Source organism: Callospermophilus lateralis, chromosome 9, assembly GCF_048772815.1.
Source record: "Callospermophilus lateralis isolate mCalLat2 chromosome 9, mCalLat2.hap1, whole genome shotgun sequence".
In the NCBI taxonomy this organism is placed as follows: Eukaryota; Metazoa; Chordata; class Mammalia; order Rodentia; family Sciuridae; genus Callospermophilus; species Callospermophilus lateralis.
The window spans coordinates 5,196,305-5,211,613 of NC_135313.1; the positions used below are offsets into that span (position 1 = coordinate 5,196,305).

The 15,309-nt window shown below is 49.8% G+C and overlaps 1 protein-coding gene across 2 annotated transcripts in view; it reads right to left on the minus strand.

The window, feature by feature from the left end:
• Sh3bp4 (SH3 domain binding protein 4) overlaps positions 1-7,293 on the minus strand; it is a 66,137-nt gene extending 58,844 nt beyond the window's left edge. The window contains exon 1 of one of the 2 annotated variants that reach the window (XM_076866123.2): positions 7,131-7,293. The gene's annotated coding sequence lies outside the window, so the exon portion shown is untranslated. Of the gene's footprint in view, positions 1-4,970; positions 5,021-7,130 lie in introns of those variants that run through there. The other variant, XM_076866124.2, reaches the window with a different exon arrangement.
• Between the last annotated feature and the right edge of the window lie 8,016 nt (positions 7,294-15,309).

Consider the following 15,309-nt stretch of genomic DNA (forward strand, 5'->3'; position numbering starts at 1 on the left):
GGGAGAAAAAAAAACACTCAAGTTAAAAGGGTTTTTGAGAAAAAATAAATTAAAAGAAACTATTCCCCAAACCACTTGTTTTTACCGGTAAAGTACTCACACTAGACACAGGTGCTTTCCCAGGAAAAGGGGGAACCCCAGGTGCTCAGGCAGGCGGGCACTCTTCATGGGGGGCTCAGAAGCCCCCAGCAGCCTTCTGGTCCTTCCACTCTGCCTCCGGAGCACACTCACCCCAGGTCTGGGGGCTGCAGAGCCACCTGCCAGCTCTGTCACTCACAGGTCTCCCCCAGGAGCTTGAGAAACAAAGTAACCATTAAAGGTCAGACTGGACACCTAATATCAAACCCAACACTGCTCAGGTCTAATGCTGAGACCTCCCTGGCCAGGTTGCCCACTGACCAGGGCACCTGTCTGCCCACAAAAACCTGTTTACTTGACAATTAGGAATAAACTGGGGGGCACACACAAGGTTCACTTCACAGGTCACCAAGAGCTGTCAGCCGATAAGTAGAGGCCCAAAGGGGCATAAGGACACAGCCAAATTCATGGGGGACAATGTGGGGATATTATGTAATCCCACCCAAATCTCCCACCTACAGGTCAGTACCATGATCACCACTGTGCAGGCCAAGGCCAAGCCTTGGTCAAAACCAGAAGCCAAAGATTCACACAGGGTGGAAAAGCCCTGGCTCTTTTTCTGTCACAGCGGAACCCCCAAATTAAACAGACCCCCAAAAGGGCCACTGGAGAGACCACCCGGGAAGAGGAGCTTGTCTAGCCATTGGGACAGGCAATGCAGCCACTGTCCCACGCAATGCAGCCACTGTCCCACGGGGTGGGATGGCAGGATGACAGCCAGGCTCCTAACTCTCAGGAAGGCTTCCCTGGGGACTGTCCCCTCATCTCTGAGGGACCACAAAGAGCCACCTCCAGAGGCTGTCAAAGCCTGACAGATGCAGGGAGAATCTGAAGTCACAGAAAAACACTTGTGCTATAAAGGGCAACCTCATGTCCCCAAACCCTCGGTTCCTGATGGAACCCCCTGAGATCAGGAGGCTTGGTAGAACACAATGCAAGTGTGCCCTAGGAGAGCTGCAGAGACCCCCCAAGGCTGGTAACTGGCCACCCGCAGCCACACCACTGTGGGCCTCAAGGGGGTCCAGGTTCAAATTCCGCCCCGCACGGTGAAGGCCATCCCTCAGCAGCTGCCCAGCACCTAAGGAATAGAGTGGTCCTCTTATAAACCCCTCCATCACAGACTTCTGAAAATGTAAGAGAATAAAAGAAAAACCCGGCTTTGGGAAGGGCGAGGGGAGAGCAGATGTGGTGGGCAAAAACTGGGAGCATGTTCACCAGGGCCACCACCTGCAAACCGCGCACGCAGGGGCACAGGCCCTGAACCCAGCGCTGCACACAGACTGTTTCTGTGTACTACAGCGGCTTCAGCTTCAGGGAGAAGTGGAGTTTCCATTTATGCCCAGGACAAAGAAACGCTCAAAGCCACTGCCTATCAAAGCTATGATTCTCAGGTGACTTTAAAGTGCTTAATGCACACGCATTTTTAGACTACTCCATTTGCCTCTTTGTATCCTAAAGCTATTAGAAATTCAAATCCTTTTACAAAGGGCACTAAGTGGAAAATGGGTAAACAAAGGCAGGATAAGCCTGCCTGAATTAAAAATTGGACTGCAAGCAACTCCGACGATGGCCCCCTGGCAGCATTCACAAGTAAGCAGATTACTACTCCTAAGCCCAAATCGCAACGCCAGAAACCACCCTGGTCATATGCTGTAAGTTTTAAAATGTCAAGAGGCCTATGAAGAGAATATTGGAGTCGTCACTCCAAGGTCTGATGAAGTCACCACCCTGTTTTTCTCTTGGCAGGCCTCCCTCTCTCGGCCGGTTCCTCCAGCCCACCGGGGCGCACTGCCTCCGAGGACCTCAGAAGTGAACAGCAGCCCTCACCCAAAAGGCACCAGGAAGGGCGGCTCCACTCTCTTCTTTCTTCTAGAAGCTTCCCCCACTACCACAATTACACGGTTCTTACAAGCCAAACCTAGGGACCCCAGGAACCTCCAGTCCCCCATTACCCAGAACTGTCCGGTTCGCACAGGGGCCCCACTGTTCTAGTGGGCTTCAGAGACACAGCGCTTGTTCTCCCAGCTCTCTGCCCTGACACCCCCTAAGCCTTCCTGCCCCTCATGGCAAGGCACTGGCTCCTGCTTTTCCCTATAAGACTCCTGCATGGAGCCCCTCCTCCCTCAAGGCTCCAGGCCTCTCTCCAAGGGTCCTTCCCTGCCCTGAACACAACCACCTGAGGCCTGGTGCCTGCCCAAAATCTGCACCCAGAGCCCTTGCTCACCCCTTCCCAGCCCAGACCTGAAGACGAAGCCTGGCCCTGAGGTCAAGGGGCACTTCCCTGGCCGTGCTTACCATCTCCCAAGAAAGCACTCACATTTTAAGATGATTTTGCTGCTAATTATGACAGAGAAAAAGTAATCCACTTACGTGTGAAACTAAGCTCAAGGACTTATGAAGTTCTCAGCCATGGCCCACGAAGCGTGAAGTCGGTCCCTTCTCCAGCTGGATGGCCCCAGGAAGCCTCTCCCGAGATCAGCTCCTCACACCCACCCAAGGACTAAGGGCGTCTTCTGGGCTCCATCCACCCTTCCTCTTTTGCACAGGGGAAAGCAAACAAAGCAACGCCAGGCCCCTGAAGTGAGGCAGGCACTAGGGGGCGGGGGCTGCCTGCCTCTCCCCACAGGGAGCCTCTGCTCAAGGCAGGCCTCAAACACTGGCCAAGCCAGCTCTGAACACAACTTCTCCCCTTCCTCAGTGGTCCTCACGCTGAATCCACAGAGCATGGCCTGGGGGACTTGCCAGAGGAGGTTCTCAGCGACGCCCATGTCCTTGTCAGCACAGCTCCTCAGCAGACATGGCCCCAGCACAAGGCGGCCATTATGCCAGGGCCACAGGAGGGGGCTGGTCCCCACCGCCATTCACTATTTAGACATGTCACCGGCCCACACCTGGCTTGCCACCAGCTGTGGCAGGAGTGTTTACACCACAGAAACCAGCAGGTGCGCCACCCAGGCTCTGGGTCTCATCTTCCAGAGCAGGTTCCTGGCACACACCTGGCTCCAACCCTTTTCACGGGAAGCTAGTAAAGCTTGATTCAGGCCTGCGGGCTTCAGTGGGCTCCCACGTTCCCAAGAATGGGGCGATGGGGAAGATTTAGTAAGAAGTTGGAATCATAAATCCCTTTTAAAGAAAGGATTCTTTTCAATCTGTTCAGAAGAGTTGGCTAACAGGCCTCGGCAGGGCTCCTCCGAGATAAGCCTCTATTGAGCAGATAAGAATAATCTCATTAGTATGTCATTCATTTGATTGCGAAGAGGTGGAAGCCTTATCTTACATCTTCCTATAATCTCCTCCTAGTGACCGGTCTGCCCAGGTCACTTCCTCAAGGTACAAGAGGTCTGCATACCAGATCTGAGTTACCCCAACTTCAAAGCAGGCTCTTCTGTGTAGACCCACTTGCTGCTGCAGACAGGCAAAGGCCCTGGCGGGCTGAGGAGTTGCACAGACATCACAGATTGCATCACCTCCAAGCAGAAGCTTGTCTCTAACTGTGTACAGGAGGAGCCACTCTGCCATTTCCACACCTGTCCTAATGCTCCCACATGTATAACTGAGGACATCTGTTTCTTTACCTCAGCACCAGGAGATGTGGCTGAGACCTCTGGGACCTGGGCAGATCCGGCTCTGAACTGCCAAGTGAGAGGGGTCACCCAAACACTCACAGCTTCCCTGAAAAATAAAACCCTCCGGTATCTGTGAGAACTAGAAAGAGCGCACACCTGGCTGGGAGGAGGGGAGTCCCCAATGAGTGACACTGACCTCTACCCTTAAACACCCCAATCTTGAGTCAGATGAACTCGGCACCACTTCACTCCTGGAAGCCCATCTGCTTACTGACAGCTTAAGAAGGTGTCGCCCATCTGGCAGACAGAACAGGAGGTGGCGGCGGGAATGCCCCAAAGAGACCTCAGCCCTTCCTTTCTGAAAAGTCCCGACCTCCAAGGCTAACTACAGACACCCTTTCCCCAGAGCCGGTCCCTCTACCTCGGGTGTGGGTTACACAACAGGCGGATGCCCTCAGGCCTGAGTAGTGGCTTCCTGCAGGACACTGAATCGGGAGTGGATTGTTCTCCGATGCCTTTGGGGCTTGGTAAATTATTTTTTGTCACCCCTCTAAAGGGTAGTGGCTAAATGTGAGGCTCCCATTGTGCCAGGGGCTGAGGAGCCGAGGTTGCAAGTCTGGCTATCTGTTTGGTGACCTTTTCTCAATTCCTGGTTTCAGGCTGCAACCTCAGGACAAAGAAGTCCTGGTGCCTGTCTCCAGGGCCTTGGGAAATGTCGGGGGGTGGGGGTGGGGGGGGCTGACTGTAATTCTCAGAAGAAAAATCACAACACAGCCCAACTCAGGTGGCAGATGAACTTGAAAATCACTGTGACAGGAAACCCAAAGAGCTAGCTGCACAGAGACTTCCACTGGGTGCCTCAAAACAAGGCTCCACGGAGGGTGCCAAGCCGGGGTGAGGTCAGCAAGCAGAGCTCAGTGGCTCTGAACCTAGTCTGAATCAAGGGTTTGCTGAGGGAAGAACGGCCTGTGCCCCAGGAGGAAGACTGCGAGTCTGGGATTGGAGGATTCAAATCCAGGGACCTCCCAGAACCCAAGGAAGTAAACCCAACTCCCCACCGCCCATCTCATAATCGGACTAGAGCCCAACATTAGAATAAGAAGTAAATCTATTCAAACATCCCAGAGGGAAACAATTCCAGGCTGCCGATTTAGCAAAGAGAAATTCCAGGAAGACACCCCCTTCCTCCCTCACGGCAGAAAATTAACAGCACAATGAGAAAATTTACACAATGGGCCCTACCAGGACACCTAAAAAGCAACTCACCCAGCCCACCTTCTGGGTCCTTCCAAATCCCACTGTGAGCGTGGACTACACCCAGGCCAGATCGGAGTGCTGAGTGACAATGAAAAATGAAACTATCCGAGGAGGACCCAGGAGGAGGATCTTCCCGCTGCTTCCTGGGGGGAGAGGGAGAGGACAAAAGGCAGGCTCCGCGCCTCCTCCCCAGCTCGGCTGCAGGCACCTGGAACTCACAAACAGCATGGTGCCACTGACTGTTTTTAAGGACATTAAAGCGTGGTGCCTGAACCTCAGACTACAGGGGGGAAAGGCAAGCTCACAGAAGCCTCTCAGGCTTCCCCGCGGCTGGCCTCCGAGCTCCTCATTGTTCATTCAGTAAACAAGTGAGCGGCCAGACAAACCCCTGGGAAGCCAGGTGGTGCACCCTCCCAGGGCTGGCCATTCCCTCTCCCCAGCAGCCTCGCAGGCATTCCACAGGCCAAAGCCCATCAGGAACGTGCGGCGTGGGCCTCTAATATCAGTGTCCCCTGACTTTAGGAAATCCACCCAGGGGCAGAGGCTGTGGTGGGGGAGGGGATCTGAGAGCCCCAGCTTCCTCCAAACTCCCCACTTTTGAGGGATTTGGCCAGTGCTGAACAGGGAATCAGGAATGTGCTCCAGGGTCCAGTGGACATGCCCGGGGTCTGTTTCCTGGGCAGAAATCTGCAGGTGGGGGAGGCAGCCTGTTTTACTGGATGACAATGTAGAACAGCAAAATGCTCCCCAGCACCTTGAAGTACAGCCGCTGCCATCCAAGTATGTCAAAACGCTCTGCAAACCACCCATTAATTTTTATGGTGGCCTGAGAAGCAGATTGAGAATCATTACCATCATTTTTACAAGACAAGGTACCAAAACCACAGGGGGAGCTGAGAGGCACCAGGTCTACCCTTCTTTCCATCTGGGCTCAAGATTTCACACAGAACCCCAGCCCACTAGAAGGAGACTCTCAGCTTGTGTGGAATGCTAATGCCAAAAACCCAAACTTTGGAGCTCTGAGGCAATTACATTTAGAAGGGAGGGGAGGGCTGCATTAACAAATTTCTTTAGACAAGAAAAGCCTCTGTTGTAATTTGATTAAATCTGCAAGGCTGTGACCTCAACAATGTACATATTAAAGGCTGATAGGAGCTGTTGGATCAGAATGTTTCTGTTTAACTCCATATTTTCTGCTCTGGAATACACTGCTTTTGTTATCAGGACAAAAGTTACCAGAACTTTATTATGATTGACATACCAATCAATGTACTTGCACTTGGAAAGAATGAGCACGAATAAAATCCGGCACAATACTCCTTTTCAAATATCAATGATTAGTGGGGCTCCCCAACCAGCGCTACTACTCCCGGGCAGCACCCCAGGGCGCAGCACACTCGAGAAAAGCCAACGCCGACCAGCCCCGGATCTGCACGGTTCGTGCCCCGATCTGCACGGTAGCACCCCGGGATGCACCGCCTGCTCTGGGCCAGGAGGCCCGGCACTTCAGGCTGAGACCCTAACAGACACCAGCGGCTTCGCGGTAGACACCACTTGGAGAACAACGCGCCTCTATCCACGCCGGTCCCGCCCGCCGGCTGCGAGCGCTGTCACCTCGCCGCTGCTGGGTCACCGCCCGCCAGAAACCGGAGTTTTCCATTTTATCCTCGACCAGGCTCTCCGAAGAAGTTGAAATGTGCATCGTCACCAAGTTTAAGCGGAACCGCGCGCCCTTCCCTCCTCCTCGGAGTCGCGCAAGGGGTCGCCCAGACCCTTCCGCGCCCTCCCGGTGCCCCTCGGCCCCCGCGAGCCGCGCGTGCCCCGGACTCGCGCCCAGAGCACGCGTCCGGTCGCCGCGGGGACGCCCCAGGGCCGCGAGTCTTGCAGACGCCAGCGCCCGGGAGGGGGTCGCCGCCGCTCTGGGGGCTCGAGCGCGCCTGGGGTCCAGGGCCTCACCCGCCTGCCCCGGAGCGGGGGACGCGCGAGGCCGCCCCGAAACAGCCCCGCGCCGGCACCCGGGAGCCCCAACTCAGGCATCGGGGAGCGGTCGGCGCCCGCAGGGCAGAGCGATCTCGCCGAGACGCCCAGCGCGGCGGAGCGAGGCCCGAGGCGACCCGGCGCGCCGCCTCCAGGGCCCCAGTCCCAGGCGCCCCGCCGCCGCGCTCCTACCTGGCTCGCATGGCGTCCCCGCGGGCTCCTGCGGCGCTCTGGTCGTCCAGCGGCTCGCCCGGCCGGGGGCGCGCGCGGCTCCGGGAAGCACCGCGGCGGCGGCGAGGCGGAGAGGGGCCGGGACCGCCGCGAGTGCCCGGAGCGCTCGGCCCCCGCCCCGCGGGCGGAGGGGTGGCCCTGGAGGGGCGGGGCTGCGGGCGGGGCGGAGTCGCGCTCGGACGCGGGCGAGGGGTGGTCCCGGGGGGCGGGGCGAGAGCGGGGTGTGGCCGAGGCGGGGGCGGGGCGAGCGCGGGAGTGGGCGGGGCCGCAGCCTCCCGGGCGGGCCTGCCCGGGCTGGCCGCGTCTCCTAAACCCGCGACTGGGTTCCCGCCTCCGCGTTCGACCTCCCGCCGAAGTAGCTGGGTCGCGGCTGACCTGTATCTTGGTCCCTGGATGCGGCTCCGAGCGCAGCCTCCTGGCCGAGCTCCTGTGCCCCCAGCATAGGGTGACCCCAGGTAGGATATCAGGTTGTGGAACAAATGCAGAAGTTAAAAAGTAGAAACAAGAAAAAAAAGTCACAGCCTAGACAGTTACCGAGGGAGAAAAGCTTCCTGCTAAGAGGAATGCAAACCGAAAACGTCTCGTCCGAATTATTTACACTTGCTCTGACCTGTGCACAGACCAGACCCCCGGCACGTAGATCAGTCAATGTTCCGTGAAAGAACGCATCGCCTATCTGTGTGGCGAAGTCCTCACGCTTGGCTACCCACTTTGGTTCATTTCTCATTTCCGAAGCTTGGAAGATTGGTCTGCGACAGGTAAAGATATAGAAGCTGAATTCCACCCAACTCCGGAGCCTCGGCTTTAACTGTGCATTTACTGCCAGGCGCCGCGCTGCAGGAGGGGAGCCCCTCTGCAATTTAGAGCCCCCTTTCTTTAGAGGAGAAAGAAACTAAAATGTTTACAGGTTCAAAGACGCAGTTTGAGTCAGTTCTCAACATTCCCTCAGGCTGCAGATATGATTCTTCTCGTTTTATAGGTGACTTTAGACGTTCATGCGCTTCGACATGATCACATTGGGGTGTCTCCGAGTCTGAATTCAAACCTGGGATTTTTTTTCCGTCCCCCAAGCCCTTGCCCCACCTTCTGTCTTGGAGACCTCTGTTTATCCAAGGAACCCATTTTCTAAACCCTAGGTGTGAAGCCCTTGTTGAATTTTCAGAGTTAGAGACAGAGACATCTAGGGCTTAGAGGGATGGAGTTCCGTCCTGATCTTGGTGCCTTCTGCATGTAGACTGAATTTCTGAAAATGGGTACAATTTCTCATAAGATATATACTGCAGTTTTCATTTATTTTTTAAGAGAGAATTTTTTAATATTTATTTTTCAGTTTTCGGTGGACACAACATCTTTGTATGTGGTGCTGAGGATCAAACCCGGGCCGCACGCATGCCAGGCGAGCGCGCTACCGCTTGAGCCACATCCCCAGCCCCTATACTGCAGTTTCTGGAAGGAGACAGTGGCCAACCTCCTCAGTGGAGGAGAGATTCCAGCCTGTGGAGGGTGAAAGAGTCCAGATAGTGTGAGTCTCTGCATAGCTCGCCTGTTATGCTTGAATCTCTGGCAAGTTATTTTGCCTCTCTGTGACTCAGTTTCCTAAATGAGTATGAAAGTTAAACAGTATGTTAAGTACTCAGAAGATGCCTGGCACATGGTAGGACTCACTACCATCATTACTGCTACCCCAAATGACCAACAGCTATACTATGTTTTTTTAAAAAAGCTTAAAGCATTGAAAAAAAAAAAAGTAGGTAGAAAATGATCAAAAGCTTTAAAAAGACAATCCCTGAAAGACCACAAATGGCCCAACACATGAAAAGCTCCTCAGACACGCTAATGAGGGAGCTGAGGCAAAACACAAAGAAGCAGTCAAAGAAAGCCAGAGCCCAGCCCAGGCAAAGCTCGGTCCACTGAGCAGTGAAGCAGAAAGATGCACTAAAAATCACAAAGAACAAAGGACCAAGGAAATGCAGGATGCACAGAATGAAGGAGGCATCTGCACCTTGCATCTGGGGGAGCAACGCTCTGGCACCAGCAGAGACAGGCATAGCCACACCACGTCATCTCCCAGGAGAGGAATTTAGAGGTCAGAATCCTTAAAGAAAGATGCAGAAACATCAACACATCGCCTTACACTTTCCCCACAGTAACTGGAATCGCCCTTCTGAATGAACTGGGATGGAAGGTCATGTTAAGGTTGACTCGTCTGCAAATTGCTCTGTCTAGGGTTCTGGAAGGCAGGGAGGTCTCTAGACCTGCTTCCTGTTCAATGGATGCTGTCTTTTTGTACCAGTTTTTGGTGACTTATTCTTCTAAGAGTCTCTAGGGCAAAAGAAGAGGAAAAAAATATGAACTATTCCTAACATCCATAACATTCAGCTATTCAGGAAGCATTTCCAGTGGGAAAACATAATAGCCAAATCAGTAACTTGTTTTTCTAAGTGTAAGAAAAAATGCATGTTTGTTTCAGGGATTAAACTGATTAGAGAAATGTGTGGAATGAATGTAAGCATCCATCTAATTTCATATCCTCTTCCAAGATCCCCGGGCTAAGGTGAATGACACATCTTTCCAGAAGGTTTTCTCTAAGTTTTGCAGATGCATTAATGAGTATGTACATGCATACATAATATATATGTATGAGATGTGCATGTGTGTGTGTATATACACTCATATATATGGTGAAAAGCAGAGTGTAGTGTGTTCTAAAATCAGGCTGCCTGGGTTGAAACAGCAGCTCCACCACCTAAGGATTCAGTAACAAGGCAAGGCTACACTGTATCTGCTGTTTCTATTTAAAATATGTGCAATGCTTGCAAGAATTAATCAAGGTAACACATGGAGATTGTTCAGTTTACTGCTGGGCACACAGCATATCACTTACCAATACAAACATAGTTATCATTATTACACACACATACACACACACACACACACACACACACAGAGATTGACAAGTTTTTCTTTTGTTCAATAAAACCCAAATGAATGAGCCTAACTTTTAAATGAACTCCAAATAGAAATGTCTTTGTCAACAGGGTGTCCATATTGCTTTCAAGAAAAGGATTGGAGAGTCAGTCCGAGACGGTGAATTTCAGACTTCAGAACAGGATCTACCCTGCGCATCTCTCCATGGGCACCAGCTCCAGGTGGGTGTGTGCTCAGTGTACCGTGAAGGTACCATTCCAGAAGTCTCTCATGTCTGGGAGAGTCTGACTCATGGAGAAGAGAGAGAGAAGGAAGGGGCTGGGTTTGGACTGTCGACATGGCACATCTGTTCTTAAATCCAACAAGGGCAGAGGGTCATCTGAGGGGCTTCTCAAAATAGATAAAACACTGCCCAAAACAGCAGATCAGATGAGAACAGCACCCAGGTGGCATGCCACACACCACCCTGGGCTCTTTAGACGTTCTCTAATGTATCATGCCGACCACCATGAAACACATTTCCCACCAGGAAAGAGCTGCGCAGAAATCACACCAGAGCTTTCTCAGGCACGAAATAAAAAGAATAATGTCCTTTGGTGAAAAGAAATCAACAATGACCAAAATACCCATGTTGGGGGAAATAGGATAAAAGCATATAAAACACAGCTAATGGGCAAAGAGAAGCTTAAGGCACACAGTGTTTGATCTCCTTCTAACGAAATCTGTAACAGAAATGGAATCCTATGCGTGGGTAACTGGAATTTCAAATCTGTTGTTTCCCACTCAGAGTGTGGAGCGGCCACCTGTGGTCAGAAGCCTGGTCTTCCTGCTCCAAACTCACCGCTGTGCTACATAAAACATGTCTATTCCTCAGCACAAGGAAGAGAGAGTGGAGAGGGAGTTTAGAACAGAGACACCCTAGGCTTTCTACCTGCGGCCAAGGTGCTCCAGCCTAAGCCACACAGTGGAGAGATTTCCCACTGAGGCATGGACTGAAAACCCACCTATTTTGTTGTGTTTTAATCTGAAAAGATATTTACATGATTCATACAATGTTTTGGATATAAAGTCATATTTGTAGAGCCTATTTGAAGTCATCTCTTATCATTTATTAATTGCTATTGAAGAATTAACTGGGATTCTAAAAAAAAAAAAAAAAAAAAAAACACACACACACACAAAATCCTAGCAGTTTCAGATAATGATGTAAGTCAAATTCAAGTAATATTTGGATTCCAGGAGCTGGGAAATGAGATCGTACCACCCCAAGCACTTTAATCTTTCTTGATGTGGAAAACAATTCCATAAATATTTTAAGCAAGAATTTAATTCAAAATTCAATCTAAAATCTTACGTATTTTATTGTCACAGGACATAACACATGTTGTTTTCATCTTCACACAACCCTAACTGTGAACGTCTTTTTAACTGTCTCTGTGTGCAGGTGCTGAGAACCAGATCCAGGGTCTCCATGCACTGGGCAAGTTCTTTACCACCGAGCTACAACACCAGCCCAGAAATCCTTCTTTTTAAATGCATCTTTAAGCTTAAATATTGAAATACCAGTGCACAGGATTTGCACATTGCTTTCTTATTAAATACTGAATCGTATTTCTTATTAAATACTGATATCCCATCTTTTTCCTTAGATTCCAGATGTGGAGAAATAATTTTTTGCATACTGAGGTATGAAGAAAATGTGCCCCACCCCTCAAAAACAAACAAACAAACAAACAAAAACAACAGACCCACCTAACCTAGGTGAATACCCTCTATGGGTTTTAAGTCAAAGAAGAAGGTGTCCTTCCATAATTCACAAGCCTAAAGAAGGGCACGAGCACAACATCTAACCCTTGCCAGCCCCTGGGCGGCCCTGCAGGTGTGAGCTCTGCTGTTGAGCTGCTGAGACTCTGGTGGGGAGGCAGACAGGAGCCACAAAGTCTGCAGGTGGTGGTGGGTACATTAAAGAAACCACAGGAGCTGGGAAGGGAAGAGAGACCTGCTCCAGGCAGGAGGGCTGGAGAAGCCCTGGGGAGGGGAAGCAGTGGAGAGGCTCATGCCAGGCAGAGGGAACCCAAGTGTGAAGAGCCTGAGGCTCAGAAGGGCTGTGCACTCTTGGGGACTTGAAGTGATGTCGGTGATGTTGCCGAGAAAAGGGCGAGATGGGGAGCAGGTGAGCTGGAGACGGGGGACTCCACGGGGTGGGCAGGGCAGGGAGCAGGTGAGCTGGAGATGGGGGGGGACTCCATGGAGATGGGCAAGACAGGATCAGGTGAGCTGAAGGTGGGGAGATTCCACGGGGTGGGCAGGACAGGGAGCAGGGTGAGCTAAAGATGGAGAGACCCTGAAGACTGTAGGCAACTGAGAGTCACGAGGCTTCCATACACTGTCACATCCTCTGTCACTTCCCTCGCAGCTAGAGTGTTGCTTTGCCAAGAATTTTAGCTGTATGAGACTCTCCATTTTAGCCAGAAAATGTTAAGTGATCCGTTTGCTACACAGGAAGCCTCTGTTCTCTGCTATGTCCCTCCATCCTGCTGGCTGTCCTTCATGAACTCACAGGTGTAACTGGGCATCACAGCAGCACTGTGCTCTCTGTGCACAGTCCAGAGGGCCGTGCAGAATCCAGAAGGGGTGCAGAGACAAAATGGCTGACTTTAAAGAAATTTTGGAAATAGCTTTCTGTTGGTCCATTTTACACTGCTGTGACTAAAATACCTGACAAGAAAGAACTTAGTTTTATTTGGGTTCATGGTGTCAGAAGTTCAGTCCCTGGTTGGCTAAGTTCCTTGTTCTGGGCCCAAGGTAAGGGAGCAGAACATCATGGAAGAAGGGTGTGGTGGAGGAGAACTGCTCCATTAATGGCAGAAAAGGGGGAAGGAAGGAAGGAAGGAAGGAAGGGAGGGAGGGAGGGAGGGAGGGAGGGAGGGAGGGAGGAAGGAAGGGGAGAGAGAGAGAGAAAGAGGAAGGTGGTAGAGGGAAAATGGACTTTTCCAGTCAGGCTCCCACTGACCCCCCCCCCCCCCCAGCCACGTCCTACCTGCATTTCACCTTTGAGCATTTCTGCATTGACACAGGAGTTTTAGAGGGGGCACCTTTATCCAAACTATAACAATCTCTAAATAAATATTCATTACTCTGCTTTTTTATTCACTTACACATTCAACAAATGCACCTGAAGTGCTTATTGTGTACCAGGCAGTGTACTAGTCGCTGAGGAAAGGGAGATACATGTGTCCTTGATCTTTCTAAGGAGTATCTACCTGTGGGAGTCAATAATTATTTTAAAGAATAGTAAGTAATTGGGTAGGTGACAGGGGCTTCACTGTTGAATTCTATCAAATATTTAAAGAAGAGCTAGCACTATTATTCACAAATTCTTCAAAAAAAAATTGAAATGATAGAATACTACCAAACTCAGTTTTTCGAGAATATCTTTATCCATATACTAAAGCCAGAAATGGATGTCCCAAGAAAAGAAAACTATGGGCAAATATTCTTGATGAACAGATGCAAAGATCCTCAACAAAATACTAGAAAACTAAATTCATTTAAAAGGATCATTCACCGTGATCAAGTGGGATTTATTCCTAGAATGCAAGGATGGTTCAATCTACAGGATCCATTCGACACAATGCATCACATTAACAGAATGAAGGACCAAAACCACATGATCATTTCATTAAATATAGAAAAGCATTTGACAAAAGTCAGCATCATGTTTGATAAAAAGGCATACATTTGATTAAAACTAGGTCTAACTTTTTGAGGGCTGCAATCAAGTCAAGATGGCGCCTGGCAGTTTGCCAAGAGGAGTGGTTTGTGAGGCAAGGCCACGGAGCCATTAGGATGGAGGGATTCCTTACTGGCTGACTGCTGTATCTAGATGATGCTAACTGAGTCAAGCTGTGTGTAATCAATTAGGTATATATACCTCTGCTGTCCCACAATAAAGTGGCTCCTGCTATCTTGGGTGCCCGCTACCTTGAGTTCCCGCTCAGTTCCTGTTGAGTTTTCCCACAATAAAGCAGTTCCCGCTTCAACCTTCAAGTTGCTTGTCACCTCCCGGTTATTTTGCCCAGCCGGACTGCGGCAATAACTTTTTACTGCAACTTGAATTTCTAATATATGATAAGCCTACAATATTCCATGGTGAAAAATTGAAAGCCTTTACCCTAAGATTGAGAACCAGAAAATGATGCCCATTCTTACTGCAGTACTGGCAGTTCTTGCCAGAGGAATTAAGCAAGAAAAAAATGAAAGTCATCTAAATAGGAATGAACCAAGTGAAATTGTCATGTTTGCTGACAACACAGACTATGTACAGATACCTCTAAAATTCCATCCAAAAACTGTTGGAACCAATAAAAGAGTCTAATAAAATTTCAGGGTTCAAAGTCAACACACAAACATCAGTAGTGTTTCCCCACATTGATAACAAACTTTTTGAAAATGAAGCCGAAAGAACAATCTGATTTATAATAGCTTCACTAAATACTTAATAAATCTATCCAAGGAAGCCAAAGACCTATATGCTGAAAACTAAAAAAGTTTGAAAGAAGTTGAGGAGAACACAAATGCATGAAAAGACATCCTGTATCCATGGATTGGAAGAATTAATATTAAAATGTCCAAACTACCCAAAGTCATCTACAGATTCTACACAATCTCGATCAAAATGCCAATGTCATTTTAATAGAAATAGATAAGAACAATCTTAAAATTTATATAAAACTACAAAAAAAAAAATCCCTAATAGAAAAGGCAATCATGAGCAAAAGTGGAAAGCTAGAGACATCCCACTATCTGAGTTGAAACTACGCTACAAAGCATAGAACAATATGATGCTCACCTAGTAACAGACACACAGTAACCAATGGAACAGAACAGAGAGCCCAGAAATTAACTCATGCATCTACAGGCAATTGATTCCTGACAGTGGTGTCAAGAATACACAATGAGAAAGGACAGTGTCTTCAATAAACAGTTCCAGGGCAACTGATGTCCTCATGCAGAAGAATGAAATTGGACCCTTACCTCACATCTTATAAAGAATCCACTCAAAATGGATTCAAAATTTAAAAATAAGCCCTATAAAGCTTGTGGATGAAAACGGGGGATTGAGGAAAACTCCCGGGTGAGCATTTTTAAGATTTGATTCAAAAGCACAGATAATAAAATCAAAACTAGGCAGTGGGGTTATGTCAGACTA